Raw genomic sequence first — 15,815 nt, 5'->3', positions numbered from 1 at the left:
TTAGCTAGCACAAGATTTCCCCTAACTCAACAGCGTAACTACCTGGCCGCTTGGCGCGCTGCAGTCGCAGTGGGAAAAAAAAGACACGCAGTATTGCGACTGTTAACGTTAGACTGCAGTAAAACAATGTAGCTGAATAATTTTTGACTATTTCTACAATATCTTTGTGTTGCTAGACCGCCTCTGCCTGAGACCGCTAGCAAAGTTACACCAATTCTGAGTTGAGCAGTGTTGAGTGCAAGGTGTATTTTGAGGAATGGTCAAGAAATGTGAATTATAAGTGTCATATGAAATTGCTGGAATTGCCGTATGCACATTTTTGATGTAATTATGGAGAGAGAAGAATTTTTTTGAAATGTTGAAAGAGTGAAGTACGTAAGTGCGTAACATTTTTCTGTGTTATTGAGATTGTAGCAACGAAGCTCAAAAAGTGGTTCAAATGGCTCTGAGCACTATGGGACTTAACTTCTGAGGGCATCAGTCCCCTAGAACTTAGAACTACTTAAACCTAACTAACCTAAGGACATCACTCACATCCATGCCCGAGGCAGGATTCGAACCTGCAACCGTAGCGGTCGCGCGGTTCCAGACTGTAGCGCCTAGCACCGCTCATCCACTCCGGCCGGAAACGAAGCTCAGATACTAGTATTGTTACATGGATTGCTCTGATAGGGAGATGGGATTCCCCTTGCTTAAAGTTATTTCTTAAAGTCACGTTATGTAAATACACTCATGATCAGAAAGAAAGACAGAACACCTTGAACAGTTGGGACGATCATATTTGTAGGACATGTAGATTTCTGTGATCTGCGTAAATGATTAACACTGAACCATGTCGGCCTGCGGGTTCAAGGTCAACATCGATATGGTGACGCAACACCACCTACCGGTAAAATGTGTCTGCTCCTCTCGCTATCGCTATAAACCGAAAGTAATGCATCAGCGTGACTTGAGCAGGCGTGCGGGATGCCTCGCAGACGTATGCTCGAACTGTACCATCCAATCAGTGAGTTTGAAAGGGGGCGCATTATTTACATGAGAGAATGTGATGTATCCATCCGGGAAACTGCTGCTCGTGTGGGAGGAAGTGTTTCGGCAGTGCAAGGGGTGTGCGCAGAATGGCTCACGGAACGCCGTAGAATACAACGAGATGGGTCAGGTCGCACCGCCCAGACCCCCCCCCCCCCCCCCCTCCGAGAAGATCGACAGCTCGTCCGAAAGGCCCTGCTCGGTTCTGACGCAACCGTAGAACAACGTAACACGTGGTACACTTGTAAGAATTTTTTGTTTATTTGTAGACACAATCACATGTTTATGACACAGTCAGAACCGGTTTCGGCCATACAATGACCAACTTCAGATGCTAAAGGCGGCATACACTGAACACAGGTTCATGCGTTGTCAAACATGGTACACTATCAGGGGTGACAGTCTGTCGCCGTCTATTAAGGAAAAGGTTACGACCGCGTCGTCCTCTTCTCCGCCTACCTTTGACGAATGTGCAGAAACATGCTAGACGGCAATGGTGTATGCAACGTTACTGGGAACAGGAATGGCATCAGACAGTCTTTTCTAATGAATCCAGGTCCTGTTTGTTTGAAAATAGTGGTCGCATATTGGTTCGCCACAGACAGGGGGAGCGATATCGCAGTGACTGTATTCGAACAAGACGTAAAGCTCCAACTCGAGGTCTTGTGGGGTGGGGTGCTGTTGGGTACATCCACAAATCACAGATGGCGCATGTCCAGGTCACTGTGACCTACGTCAATGACGTCCTGCGACCCGTAGCCATACCATTTCTGTACAACACTCCAGTCGCCATTTTTCAGCAAGGCAACGCACGACCACGTGTTGCTGCACGAACACGTGCCTTCTTGGTATCACAGGACGTCAGCCTTTCGCCCTTGACCCGCCACGTCAACAGTCACCAATCGGAAATGTGTGGCGATGTGATGGAACGAAGGGTGCAGCGCTGTGTCCGACCACGTCAACTTTGGAACCAGATGAAGGCAGCGTGGAAGGCTGCACCACAGAACGCCATTCGCGCCTTCCGTGCATCGATGCCGTCATGCGTAGAACAAGTTACCAGGACCCATGGCGGACCATGCGCCTGTTAGGCAACGGAAAACATGGTGAATCGAGGTGACTGACATGTTAATCTTTTCTGCAGAACGTACTAATGTGCATCTCCTGTGAATATGACCGTTCTATCTGTAGTCGTCCAAGGTCTGTTTCTTCAGAACATGCGTGTACTATTCTGAACAATCAGTTGACTTTTAGAGCATTACTTCTGAATACAGAGTTTCATTTGAATTTTGACAGTAGTCGTTTCTTACCAGTTACAGTTACGACCTTTCACTGAGTTTATTATTCAGGGTAGTCCATTGATCGTGATCGGCCGAATATCTCTCGAAATAAGCGTCAAACGCAAAAACTATACAGAACGAAAATTGTCTATCTTGAAGGGGGAAACCAGATGGCGCTACGGTTGGCCCGCTAGATAGCGCTGCCATAGGTCAAACGGATATCAACTGCGTTTTCTTTTTTTTCCCTAAATAACGTAACTATCCGGTGAACGGTCCGGACACTCGGATGATGTCGTCCAGGATACAGAGCAGCACACATAGCACACGGCCGTTGGGCATTTTGATCATAATAGCCACAGATCAACACGATATCGACCTTTTCCGCAATTGGTAAACGGTCCATTTTAACACGGGTAATGTATCACGAAGCGAATACTGTACGCACTGGCGGAACGTTACGTGATACTACGTACTTATGTGACTATTACAGCGCCATCTATCACAAAGCGAAAAAACTGGCCCAACTAAAACGTATTTTTTTACATACTACACCAATATGTAATAAAAAATGGGGGTTCCTATTTTAAGAAACGCAGTTGATATCTGTTTGACCTATGGTAGCACCATCTAAACGGCTCTGAGCACTATGGGACTTAACATCTGAGGTCATCAGTCCCCTAGAACTTAGAACTACTTAAACCTAACCAACCTAAGGACATCACATCCGTGCCCGGGGCAGGATTCGAACCTGCGACCGTAGCGGTCACGCGGTTCCAAACTGATGCGCCTAGAACCGCACGGCCACACCGGCCGGCCTAGCACCATCTAGCTGGCCAACCATAGCGCCATCTGGTTTCCCCCTTCAAGCTAGACGAGTTTCGTTCTTTGTAGTTTTTTCGTTTGATGCTAATTTCGTGAGATATTTGGCCCGATCACTAGCAATGGACCACCCTGTATACGTACGCACACTTCACGCTGTGGTATAGAATTTTCAGTCAGAGTTTTTAATGTTACTTCGCTGCTGTATGTTGTGCACTGCTTAGAAGAAATCTACAACAATGTTTGTCAAGACACGAGGTAATTGAAAATACATTATCGCACCAGGATTTTCTTTATAGGTTCAGGTGCATATTTATTTCAGAAGTAAGGATACATTCGGGGTAGTACTGCAAAAAAATGGTACAAATGCCTCTGAGCACTATGGGACTTAACTGCTCAGGTCATCAGTCCCCTAGAACTTTGATCTACTTAAACCTAACTAACGACATCACATTCATCGATGCCCGAGGCAGGATTCGAACCTGTGACCGTAGCGGTTGCGCCGTGCCAGACTGTAGCGCCTAGAACCGCATGGCACTCCGGCCGGCGTAGTACTGCATTTTTATACAAACAGTCAGCTTCAGTTCGTAGACAGTGTTGAGCGAATCGTTTTAAGTCTTCGTATAATTCAGTATAGTCAGAGTTCTGCACGGTACACGAGTTTAAGTTAGGAATTAGCTCGTGCGGTAATCATTTTTGAGAAATTTTGGTAGACAGTTTCAGGAAGATTGACTCAGATAGATGCAGGCAAGCGGTTAAGTTACAGCCTGACCAACACAGGGGAGGTTCGCCGTATTGTGCACCGAACACATCGTAACCCTTTCACATCTGCGTCTGCCATCCAAGAATGACCCTTCTGTGTCATCCTGCACCGTAACAGCAGCTGGACTAGAGATTTACTGTCCCACATGTAGGCTGCCGTTAACATCACAACGCAAACGGCTTAGTTTCGACTGGTGCTGAGTACATAGATGGCAATGAATGGCGTTGCATTGACTCAAGCGATGAATCGCGGTTGTGCACCACTAGTCCAGATCACCATCGTCGGCGTCTATGGCGGCGCCCTGGAGAGAGCTCCCATTCTGCCAGTGTTTTGGGCAGTGTTGCTGCCGCCATTGTGTGGCGATCCATCGGGCATTGCAGTGTCGCGAAATCCGCCGAGCGCTCTCGCCACACGGCAACACACTGCCGTCGGGCTGGTTGCCGGCACGGCCCCTGCGACTCCCCGACGTTCCGACTGAGTGAGTCGCAGCGCGGCCTGCAGAGGCCCTTCGCATACACCGATCACAGTACAGAGGGCGTGTAAGTCAGCAAGAGAGGTCGCTCGTACCACGAACCTGTTGCTGCATCCGCCAGTGTCGAGGGCAGCCAATCGAGAACATGTGTACTTCCGCCGTTAGGGTACTTAGGAGCGCTTCCGCGACCGTCACTTTAGTTACGACGCAGCCGGCCGAGAGAGGAAGTTTGCTCCGGATCCAGTATCGCCGACCGCTCGCTGCCGTCGCCGCCGAGGGACCTCGGAGCCATCTCCCGAACTTATTGGTATTCTGTCAGACTCACTTCTACATCTACATTTATACTCCGCAAGCCACCCAACGGTGTGTGGCGGAGGGCACTTTACATACCTTTCCTGTTCCAGTCGCATATGTTTCGCGGAAAGAACGACTGCCGGAAAGCCTCCGTGCGCGCTCGAATGTCTCTAATTTTACATTCGTGATCTCCCCGGGAGGTATAAGTAGGGCGAAGCAATATATTCGATACCTCATCCAGAAACGCACCCTCTCGAAACCTGGACAGCAGGCTACACCGCGATGCAGAGCGCCTCTCTTGCAGAGTCTGCCACTTGAGTTTGTTAAACATCTCCGTAACGCTATCACGCTTACCAAATAACCCTGTGACGAAACGCGCCGCTCTTCTTTGGGTCTTCTCTATCTCCTCTGTCAACCTGACCTGTTACGGATCCCACACTGATGAGCAATACTCAACTATGGGTCGAACGAGTGTTTAGTAAGCTACCTCCTTTGCTGATGGACTACATTTTCTAAGGACTCTCCGAATGAATCTCAACCTGGGACCCGCCTTACCAACAGTTAATTTTATATGATTATTCTACTTCAAATCGTTCTGTACGCATATTCCCAGATATTTTACAGAAGTAACTGCTACCAGTGTTTGTTCCGCTATCATATAATCATACAATAAAGGATCCTATGTATTCGCAATACATTACATTTGTCTATGTTAAGGGTCAGTTGCCACTCCCTGCAACAAGTGCCTATCCGCTGCAGATATTCCTGCATGCTGCAATTTTCTGATGCTGCAACGTCACTTTATACTACAGCATCATCCACGAAAAGCCGCAAGGACAAGACTAAAGGGCAGATTAACTTAAGTGTTAATCTGTTCCAGTGTGTCCCGCTCACGGAAAGCGAGGTCTTAAACATTTGGTAAACAACAAGTAGAGAACTAACTCTGACCGTGAAAGCCTTCCTTTCGCTGTTCCAAATACTTGCTTTTAGTTTTGAACTTATTTCCCTGTTAGGAAATGGCTACAAAGATTGTTTCTTGTTTCTTTTTCTAGAGTCTTGTATTGCAAGGGAGAGGATGTTGTTACAGGTGGCCATTATCCTATTTCTACGACAACAATGCACACATGAATTAATACAGTTTCTTATTTACGTGAAGTGGAAGTATTTACTTGACTTGAATGGAGTCCATGTTTGTGGTACAAGCTCATCAGTAATAGTCCCGCTATAATCACTAATATGGTCGCTACGTACTGTCGTAGCTGTTATGAACTAAACCCGCTCTACAAGTAAACTGACAGATGCCAAACTGGATGAGTGAGTGAGTGCTCGGGTCAGTGGCAGTGGCGGCGTGTTGATTGTCGTTGTGACTCTTGCCTCCTTTGTAACAGGTCCATTTGATCAAGAGCCTGCTATCGATCTTCACGCTTCATCTTTGCCAACCAGTGAGTTGGCGCACAGTATACGCAAGTACACTTTGGTGGTCAACAAAGACCATTTGTATTGAATTAATTGTGTTCGTAAATATAGAGCATGAACTACATGCTCATGTATTATGTTCGAAACAATGAATATAAACATTGAACTTGTTTACAATGAGAACAGCTAACATACACAACGATACTTACTGAAAACGGAGGAAATGTAGACTTCTACATAAATCGATGAAACACAGCCACTGAATGCAGCAGTTCCGAACAGTGTCATCAACAATCACTCTCTAGCTGAACTCAACAATGCCCCAACCGTCACGCTGGCAACACTGCTCTCAGCGTGTTCTCCACATTACTTTGAGTTTTATGCAGACACTGTGAACTACATGACTATGACATTTTGCTGGATGCACACTGCTATTGCCACACCCAAACAATGCGATAGGCATAACTCCCAAGCAACGGACCTAAGTGTCCGAAACCGGTAAAGAAATTAAATTTCTTTTATGCAACTGATTGCTTATTATTTCATTATACAGTTACTTTTTGCTTTGTGACCACGCCTATTGAATAAACTAGAAGACAAAAATAAAAAAGGAGAGCACCAGGAAGGAATTATCCGAATGGGACAGAAATCGGTAGGTAAGATGTACATGTACAGACAAACAAATGATTAAAATTTCAGAAAAAATGGATGATTTATTGAAGAGAAATAGTTCCACAAATTGAACAAGCCAATAACACGTTCGTCGACCTCTGGCCCTTTCGGAAGCACGTATTCTGCTTGGCATTTATTGATACAGGTGTTGGACGTTATCCTGAAGGATATCGTCCAAACGTCTGTCCAGCTGATATGCATATATCTCATAATAATACGATGCACCTCAGATCAAAGTCTCGATGAATGATGAAGATTTTCAGACGACAGAAAGTTGATATGTGACGCAGCAAAAGAGATTCCTCTATAATCAACGTCTTCTAATGTACGAGGTGCATTCAAGTTCTAAGGCCTCCGATTTTTTTTCTGATTAACTACTCACCCGAAATCGATGAAACTGGCGTTACTTCACGACGTAATCGCCCTGCAGACGTACACATTTTTCACAACGCTGACGCTATGATTCCATGGCAGCGGCGAAGGCTTCTTTAGGAGTCTGTTTTGACCACTGGAAAATCGCTGAGGCAATAGCAGCACGGCTGGTGAATGTGCAGCCACGGAGAGTGTCTTTCATTGTTGGAAAAAGCCAAAAGTCACTAGAAGCCAGGTCAGGTGAGTAGGGAGCAAGAGGAATCACTTCAAAGTTATTATCACGAAGAAACTGTTGCGTAACGTTAGCTCGATGTGCGGGTGCGTTGTCTTGGTGAAACAGCACATGCGCAGCCCTTCCCGGACGTTTTTGTTGCAGTGCAGGAAGGAATTTGTTCTTCAAAACATTTTCGTAGGATGCCTCTGTTACCGTAGTACCCTTTGGAACGCAATGGGTAAGGATTACGCCCTCGCTGTCCCAGAACATGGACACCATCATTTTTTCAGCACTGGCGGTTACCCGAAAATTTTTTTGGTGGCAGTGAATCTGTGTGCTTCCATTGAGCTGACTGGCGCTTTGTTTCTGGATTCAAAAATGGCATCCACGTCTCATCCATTGTCACAACCGACGAAAAGAAAGTCCCATTCATGCTGTGGTTGCGTGTCAACATTGCTTGGCAACATGCCACACGGGCAGCCATGTGGTCGTCCGTCAGCGTTCGTGGCACCCACCTGGATGACACTTTTCACATTTTCAGGTCGTCATGCAGGATTGTGTGCACAGAACCCACAGAAATGCCAATTCTGGAGGCGATCTGTTCAACAGTCATTCGGCGATCCCCCAAAACAATTCTCTCCACTTTCTCGATCATATCGTCAGACCAGCTTGTGTGAGCCCACGGTTGTTTCGGTTTGTTGTCACACGATGTTCTGCCTTCATTAAACTGTCACACCCACTAACGCACTTTCGACACATCCATAACTCCATCACCACATGTCTCCTTCAACGATGAATTTCAATTGGTTTCACACCACGCAAATTCAGAAAACGAATGATTGCACGCTGTTCAAGTAAGGAAAACGTCGCCATTTTAAGTATTTAAAACAGTTCTCATTCTCGCCGCTGACGGTAAAATTCCATCTGCCGTACGGTGCTGCCATCTCTGGGACGTATTGACAATGAATGCAGCCTCATTTTAAAACAGTGCGCATGTTTCTATCTCTTTCCAGCCCGGAGAAAAAAAATCGGAGGCCTTAGAACTTGAATGCACCTCGTATCATGCTTTTAGGTCGATTCTGTTACGGTATTTCTACTTCATAAAGCAAAATTCACAAAACATTAGCACCTGTTTTTGGTAAATACCGGACATTCCTGATGCAGATGGATGTCAGTTCTTATAAAAGCGTTATAACACGTTTCAAACGTATTGCTGAGGGATCATCAGAAAAGTAAATGCGTCCTGCCAAACTGATAATTCGTCTTGTATTCCTGTGGAAGCAGTGAACTGCAAAAAAGAGCAAGAGTTCACACAACAAATGTAATTCTTCCGTTTGTGAAAAGAGCGACTCAACAATTCGATGTTTCAAACTGTTTGCTACATATCCACCTGGCCAAAAGTAAAAATTATAACCATCGCATTAATGTTGGCAGTTTCACATAGATTAGAGTGGCTGTACCGGTCTACTGCATTTGTATTACTACAACAGTATGCTGAAGTGTTAAAACGATTTGATTTCAATTATAAACGAAAGAAAACTTAAAATATCGCCTGCGTTTCAGATAACGTACAACAACGTACAATGAACTAAACAAAAAATGTCTGTGTGTTCCCCAAAAGCCAGTTTACAATTGAGAGGTGCCGCTCTTACAACAGCCGGGATTGTTGCTGAAAATTACTTGAGTGTCATCGATGAAAGCAAGCGCTGTTGGCAACAGAACTGTCCTTCAGATTCACTGTCAAGAGAAACACGACCTCAACCGCTTATCGTGTGAAGTACATCAGTGGTGAAGAAAATTTGCACCAGGCCGGGACTCGAACCCAGCTGTTCTGCCCCTCTGGAACGGTTGCCTTAACTGCTTTGGCCATCCGGGCCCAAGTTCTCAACCTGTCACGCGCAAGTACTGGCGAAATACGGAACTAAAATCGCAACATCAAAAAAAAAAAAAAAAAAAAAAAAAAATTGGGGTGATGAAATTTCGAGAATAGATTTGTCTAGGCACAATTTAACCGATTAACATTGTAAGATCATAGGTTAATATAAGCTCGACATAAGCCATTGAAAATGTGGAATACTGGTACATTAATAACCTGTGTAAGCTATTGAATATTGATTGCAAAGATACAAACCTGCATCTATTCTGTTGTACAGGTGCCGAATGTCAGTTTGTGGAATGGAGTTTGAAAGTATCTAACTAAAACTGTTTCCTTTTTTATTTGTGTAAGTATCATTGATAAGATTGTTCTAAATTAATTATTCAACAAACCTGCATCTGACTGCGTCTGTGAACTTGTTTCTTGCACTCCTCCATTTTGCCGGAAATGCAGCCTGTATCTGACTCAGCAATCAAGTTTAAGAGAATAATGCCGTTAGTGCAATGGCATTAAGATGGTAATGGCAAATTAACTTTTGGCCCTGATGTTTACTTAACGAAATTATATCTTGGCTTGAACAATGCTAGTTGCACAATGGCATAAAATTAGTTATTTGAAATAACTTTGCTCTGATAACGTTAGTTATACCAAAATCGATTTCAAGCTATGAACTGCACATATATATTGCATAGAGGCCTCATTTTCTTTACGTTCTTTCATTGGTGGGTAACTTTACTTTACTACTCATTTTCATAATCAATACAAGCAAAGGATGTGGATTACGATTCAGGCTGTTTAGATTTAAACACAATGTTGATCTCAATACATATATTGTTAAAATTTGAAGTTATACACAAAACCCACCATTTCCAACATTTTTGTAGCACGAATAACTCTTACAAAAATTTTTACAAAACGCTTACCGTGTCTAACCTTGGATATACAAATCCTAACATTATCTAACAAAAACCATTTTGAAATCATTATATATCTTCTCTCATTTGCGTGCTAAAGTTTGGTCAGGGGCAGAGAGCGCGTCCTACCTTAACGCTGTCACCACACGTCTACTTCCTCCGGGCACCTAGCTGGGACTCCCCTGTTTTTTACTGTGCTCGCCCGGCTCTCTTAACCATTAAAGATCCCCCTACTCGAAGATATTATACTCATTTCACCATGCGGTTGGGAACTACCGACTTTATTTTCTGGAGCTACTCTGATCAGTCCTTAGCACATACCTTTCAAGTTCAATGCCTGTTGCACTTGGTCGGTCAATAGAGGGACGGTTAATGTTGTTTGTGGATGAGGCTGAAGTTGTCGTCCAATGATGCCCCATATGTGGTCGAGTGGAGACAGATCTGGTGGTCAAGCAGGCCAAGGCAACATGTCGACACTCTGTAGATAGTGTTAGGTTACAACAACGGTATGTGGTCGAACGTTATCCTGTTGGAAACTACCCTCTGTAATACTATTCATGAATGGCAATACAACAGGTCGAAGCACCAGATTGGCTACAAATTTGCAGTCAGGGTGTTTAGGATAACCACGGAAGGGCCCCTACTGTCACACGAAATCGCGCCTCCTGCGTGTCTAGCACGTGCACAGGCTGGTTGCAGGCCCCCAATTGGTCTCCTCCTAACCAACATACAACTATCACTGGCACCGAGCCAGATCCAGATTTCATCAGAAGATACAAGAGACCTTCACCCTGCTCTCCAATGAGCTCTCGGCTGACAAAACTGAAGTGGCAAAAGTCGGTGGTTTGGTATCAGCAGAATGTACACTCTTTGACATAAAACTTGACCGGCGGCCGGCCGCTTCAGAGGCTAAGTCCGCGCCGATCCCGACATGGGACAAAAAAACTGGCCAACTCGCTAATTCTCTAAGTCCGGTTATCTGCACAATCTGGCAACACTGTAGACTGCGGCACTTTCTGGAGGAAAACTTGTCCCATGATAGAGAAACGCTAGGCTGATTACGCCTGTGGTCTAGCGGTAGCGTGCGTTGTTTCTGTTCATAATGTCAGTGGATCGAGAGCAGGTGGTGTAAAATATTTTTATAGCCTCTTCTGTCTGAATGCTGAAGACGTGAATGTAATGGTAGCGCAGATTCAATCTATTTCGCTTTGTGACACACCGATATCAAAATTTTATCCAGTAACGATTTTGCGGCAGATTTCCTGCAGACTGTCCTCCTCTGGACGCCGTATGCGGCAAAGCTCCGGGATCCATTTGCTGGCTACTGGCAGCGGCCGTGGCGACAGCAGCGGCGCTGCACTCCCCCGTTCTTTATCGAAAGCGCCTGCTACCGCTCATCGCTTTTGATGATTTAAAACGCTTTATTATTAAATGTTGCTCCACAGAAAATTTCTACAATTTCCATTCACGCTCAAAAGCAACGGAGACAGACGCCCTGATTAGTAGGCGGGTATTATATTACATTAATCGGCAAGAGCTGAGTATGGCCCGAAATTAATTTTATAGACTGGGACGAAATTAAACCACCTCACTACATTCGATGAATTTATAAATGCTTCATACCTCGTTTCTTATCCTTTCAAACTCAATTATTTGTGCAACTTTTGGTCAATGTTTGGATGTTTTCGTCAAGCCAGAGTGAGCGTCTGTGGTGTAAAGTGTATTACAGTTCTTGTTTCATTCCTTATGGTAAGTCTATGCGATAAACTGTGTGAATACCTTGCAATGCATGCTCTGTAGCAGTGCAGGAACACTGCACATTTGGAGTTCCATGTATGGGTTCATGAAGTATTTATTGTTGATCGGAAGTGATAGTTAAGGTCATCAGATTTAAACCAGAAAAATTTGTCGTTTTGAAGGTTTCAGAGAACGGAAAGGAATTGCTAACGCCGGTGTTAGAAAACGTCTACAGTTAAATGCTATTGCAAAAATTTAGAAGAAGGGAACTACATTAATGAACATGTGCACTTCATAAACAACCTTCTGACATGTTAGACCTATATGACGAACAAAGCTCAAATTTATATCGTTGACAGTCGGTTTGAATCTTTTCAGGGTCTATTTTACAGTGAAGCACCTTGGAATTCGCAAAGCAGAAATCCATGATATTAACTTAATTTACTAAGTCGAAATCGGACGAAGATTGATGTTTAAAGGCATTCTTCAGATTTCGCATAAGAAATTTTTACTAGCAGTTTGCAACTCCATTAATTAAAATGGAAAATAAAAGGTTGTACTCAGCGGCTTCTACCGTGATTCGAACTGCTATGTCTTATAGTACAAGCACTGCAACGCACAAGGGAACCTCTGAGCTAACGACACACTGGCGGCCAGAGGCGGAATATAGTCACTGCGATGTTGCCTGAGCCTCAAAACGCAACCTTAAACACACGAACAGAGGAGGTGGAGATTACTGTTTTAACGTCCCGTCGACAACGATGTCATTAGAGACGGAGCACAAGCTCGGATTAGGGAAGGATGGGGAAGGAAATCGGCCGTGCCCTTCCTAAGGAACCATCCCGGCATTTGCCTGAAGCGATTTAGGGAAATCATTGAAAACCTAAATCAGGATGGCCGGGCGCGGGATTGCACCGTCGTCCTCCCGAATGCACACACAAACAGGTGTTACTTGTGTGAAGAACGCCGTTCTTGGAGTCCAGAAATTGAATATACTTTCTAATTGTGTCATCTTGCAGTGGATTATATCGTACGAGTCTTCGATGTGGAAAACGAATGTCAAGTGAATTTAGCGAGGTAACGCCGAACTACACCCGGAAGTAAATGCACTATCAGAGTGTTGACAAATACTTGCTACGACGCTGCCATTTCTAGGCTCTCTGACGAGGCAGCTCTTCAGCGAAATGCTTGCCGTGATTCTCCGATACGGTTCTTCAGAGTGGAGACGCGCGCGCACGTTTGGTTTTTATGCGGCGTTCTCCCCTGATGGTTTCTGACGTCGCCTTCTGGGCTATGTATACATATGAGACATTCAATTACCATTAATCCAGAATGATACAAGTTTCAGCTTCCGGCGTGGAAGAAGGCTGTTGACGCCGACATTATACCATTTCAACGTAGGGAAAGCAAAACGGATCATTCAATGTTTCTCATTCAACATAAAGCATGTGAGATAATTTTCCGTAACGTTCATAATCATCTAAAAATACAAACGAAGTAAAAATACACCGGAAGCTTATTCGAATTGAATATAACGCTTTGCACCTCGATGTCGAATTTGTCCACTTGCAATCTTTTGCAGCATACACATAGAATGTCATGATTACCACGAGAATGAAGAAATATGTTGGTAAGGATGGAAGCAAGAAGAGACGCAGTCAACAAATATTCTATTCCTCATGGCATTCATTTCATTTGACACGTAAGAAGAGGTAAAGCGGGAATTTACTTTCGTTAACACGAAAGATGTGCCGCACATATTGATAACGAGGAAGTCTGCGTCTTCATACGTTTCCTCCTTGAAATCTGTATGCTCTATTATATACTAAGTAGCCCGATCATTGTTTCAGTAATGTTACCCTCTTGTTTGACCCCGTAACGATGAACAAATTCCAAATGCATGTCTCCCTTCCTGGGTTGTTTTTTGTGTTTTATTGCTTGGAATTCCTGAAGCAGACCACTGTGCCTTCCCCCCTCGTGGGTTAGGTCTCAAAACTAAACCGCTTTGTATCCAATGGCATAATTTATTCAGACAGCATCAGCATAAGACTATCAAACAAAGCCTTCCATTTACAGTTGCAGCACTCTAACCAGCACTGACCAAAGTGTAATCCACGGTCATGGTCCTAAATTACCAGCTGTCTGCTACTGTGGCAAAGTCCGTACTACACTGTCGATTCCGCAGCACCATTTTATCTGGTAACACTGTGTAGTTGCACAGTTGTGCTACCAGGTCTGTCCTCACACTGTCAACTTTATGTATCTCACTTCTCCTGTAGCGTAGATCACGAGGAGCCGAAGTAAATGAGTGTATTCTGCATGACGTAACATTCAGTATTCCCTTCTTTCATAGCCACTCTTCATGTGCATCGATACCAAATAGGAATGCGAAAACTCTTGCGAGTGAGAGAATGACAATAACAATCGTAACAAGAACAAGCAAATAATGAATGATGTTTATTCCAACGCAGAACGAGAATGGCTTTAAATATAAAAATCTGTATCTATATCTATATCCATATCTATTGATCTTTGAGTTGGCACAATGCAAATATATTCTTAGCATTTAGTTACTGAATTTAGTTCTGGATGTTTGCAGAGAAAAGGAAAAGTCGGTACTTCTCGCTAGTGTAATATAATGTGAACCAGCAACTACCCTTTCCTTAGAACACGACTCAAGCAGGTCCTCAAGTAGGTAGCAAGGCACTGCTGCATTCTGTTCCCTGACATTGCTCTGATGACGGTTAATGCAGATAGTTCCGATTATGAAATACACTCCTGGAAATTGAAATAAGAACACCGTGAATTCATTGTCCCAGGAAGGGGAAACTTTGTTGACACATTCCTGGGGTCAGATACATCACATGATCACACTGACAGAACCACAGGTACATAGACACAGGCAACAGAGCATGCACAATGTCGGCACTAGTGCAGTGTATATCCACCTTTCGCAGCAATGCAGGCTGCTATTCTCCCATGGAGACGATCGTAGAGATGCTGGATGTAGTCCTGTGGAACGGCTTGCCATGCCATTTCCACCTGGCGCCTCAGTTGGAGCAGCGTTCGTGCTGGACGTGCAGACCGCGTGAGACGACGTTTCATCCAGTCCCAAACATGCTCAATGGGGGACAGATCCGGAGATCTTGCTGGCCAGAGTAGTTGACTTACACCTTCTAGAGCACGTTGGGTGGCACGGGATACATGCGGACGTGCACTGTCCTGTTGGAACAGCAAGTTCCCTTGCCGGTCTAGGAATGGTAGAACGATGGGTTCGATGACGGTTTGGATGTGCCGTGCACTATTCAGTGTCCCCTCGACGATCACCAGTGGTGTACGGCCAGTGTAGTAGACCGCTCCCCACACCATGATGCCGGGTGTTGGCCCTGTGTGCCTCGGTCGTATGCAGTCCTGATTGTGGCGCTCACCTGCACGGCGCCAAACACGCATACTACCATCATCGGCACCAAGGCAGAAGCGACTCTCATCGCTGAAGACGACACGTCTCCATTCGTCCCTCCATTCACGCCTATCGCGACACCACTGGAGGCGGGCTGCACGATGTTGGGGCGTGAGCGGAAGACGGCCTAACGGTGTGCGGGACCGTAGCCCAGCTTCATGGAGACGGTTGCGAATGGTCCTCGCCGATACCCCAGGAGCAACAGTGTCCCTAATTTGCTGGGAAGTGGCGGTGCGGTCCCCTACGGCACTGCGTAGGATCCTACGGTCTTGGCGTGCATCCGTGCGTCGCTGCAGTCCGGTCCCAGGTCGACGGGCACGTGCACCTTCCGCCGACCACTGGCGACAACATCGATGTACTGTGGAGACCTCACGCCCCACGTGTTGAGCAATTCGGCGGTACGTCCACCCGGCCTCCCGCATGCCCACTATACGCCCTCGCTCAAAGTCCGTCAACTGCACATACGGTTCACGTCCACGCTGTTGCGGCATGCTACCAGT

This window comes from Schistocerca americana, chromosome 10, assembly GCF_021461395.2.
Source record: "Schistocerca americana isolate TAMUIC-IGC-003095 chromosome 10, iqSchAmer2.1, whole genome shotgun sequence".
NCBI lineage: Eukaryota > Metazoa > Arthropoda > Insecta > Orthoptera > Acrididae > Schistocerca > Schistocerca americana.
This window is presented reverse-complemented; position numbering follows the sequence as displayed.